The sequence below is a fragment of the Coffea arabica genome, chromosome 6e (genome assembly GCF_036785885.1).
Source record: "Coffea arabica cultivar ET-39 chromosome 6e, Coffea Arabica ET-39 HiFi, whole genome shotgun sequence".
In the NCBI taxonomy this organism is placed as follows: domain Eukaryota; kingdom Viridiplantae; phylum Streptophyta; class Magnoliopsida; order Gentianales; family Rubiaceae; genus Coffea; species Coffea arabica.
The window spans coordinates 21532785-21534675 of NC_092321.1; positions in this window are offsets into that span (position 1 = coordinate 21532785).

The following is a 1891-nucleotide window of genomic DNA, read 5'->3' on the forward strand; positions in this document are numbered from 1 at the left end:
CAACACCACCACCACCAAAACCCCAACAAGGAACAAAGTAGTTTATTCTGAATAACAAGAACTATAAAGGGTTTTTGGTCAAATTTAATACTAGAACAAGTTTAAAAGCCAATGGCTTGGAGTAATTTTAAATTCAATCTTATAAACGGTTGCCCAAAACACATGGGATAAAACCCGTATAATAAGATACTTGATCATTAATCCTGGAATCTACCAAAATTTAATTCAAGCAAAACTTCTACAACTTATATTTAAATGCCAATAAAATCTGATATAGAATACTTCAAATCAATTGCAATATCCAATGCATGAAATCAATGAATTAAGCCTAATTTGCTGGATCCCACAATGGCAGCCGGTGGCGAATCAGGATGACGGTAGCAGCATCGATGGGTATTGGGCTGCAAACAGGGGGCACATGAGATATTACGTCGACCGTGATTTTCATAGTTGCATTGGTTGATGCAGTCGAGTCCGTCATTGCTTCCCTAAAAAAAAAAAAAAAAAAATCTGTTATTGCATGTTCCCACGTATGTGGGATTGCTGCTCTCTTCTGCTTTGCTGTCTGCATCAACCACAATACGAACTTTTTAATAGGGTTGATTATACGTTATACAAATAATAATGTCAAATTTTCATATGAATAAACAGGTACAAAAAAAGAAATACTGGCCTTGTTTGGATCACAGTTTTCTAAAAAAAAAAATTTATATTTTTATAAACATATTTTTTAATCACTTTTTTACTTCACATATATCAAATTATTACATTATTTTTTTTTAATAAAAGCTCTTATAATTAGCCAATCCAAACAGGAGCTAAGGATCTTGATTCTTTTGGAGCTGCTATTAGGTTTATGCTCCGGTGCAAATCTAACCAAACTTGAGATTTCTGCTTAACTATTTTCTTTCTTTCTTTCTTCATTATTTTCTACTTAACTATTTGATAAAAATTCAATAACTTCATTTTCTCATTATTTTCTTATTATTTTCTTTCTTCCTTCATTATTTTCTACTTAACTATTTGACAAAAATCCAATAATTTCATTTTCGTAGTTCTAGGCCTTGTTTCATTTGATATCATTTGCTGTCGACAAAGCTATTTGAAGTATGAAGCTCATAATAATCTTTCCAGTCTACACATTCATTTTTTTTTCTAAGTTACTATTTATCTTGCTTCCACTAGCTATGTAATTTAATCATGAACTTGTAACCTTGCACACTTCAAATGTTTTTGCAGGCTTGAATGGATGAATTCACATGGTTCATCACATGGTTCAGTCGAACACTTATCAGCAACTAGTCATGTTGTCAATTGCCTGGCCCGCCTGAATAAAGAAATAGGAAGCCTATGCATAGACACCAAAGATGACTTCCAAGTGCAAATGTCTGATGACAAGAATGGAAAATTGCTTGTGTTTTGCTCATTAGACAATGTATTCTTTTTTATTATTTTCCATAAAGTGAAATTTTCCAAAAGTTGGTTTTAATAAGCATATTGATATTATATTAATAAGCATATAGCTATTTCATGCAAGAAATCATGGGTATAGTTAGAGGTGGCAATATGGATAAATGGTTCATAATTGGTTTTGACTTAATGGATGGTGGATGAAATTCATCCATTAAATAAAAACCAATTATCCATTTAAATATTTTGGTAACTTTTTTTTTTTGGGTCATATCCTCGGTATGCAGTAGCCACTTTGGACCCTGACTAATCCGGAGTTGAGCCAGGTTGCACCCCATAAGAGGCGCAAGCTCTCCCAGCACCTGTCTCTCCATTCACAAGACTTGAACCTGAAACCTTGCTTAAGGGGAGCCAAGCGCCTTGCCAGTCAAACCAAGTACAGCAATTGGCCTAACAGCAAGGGTGGTCCCTCTCGTTTCTT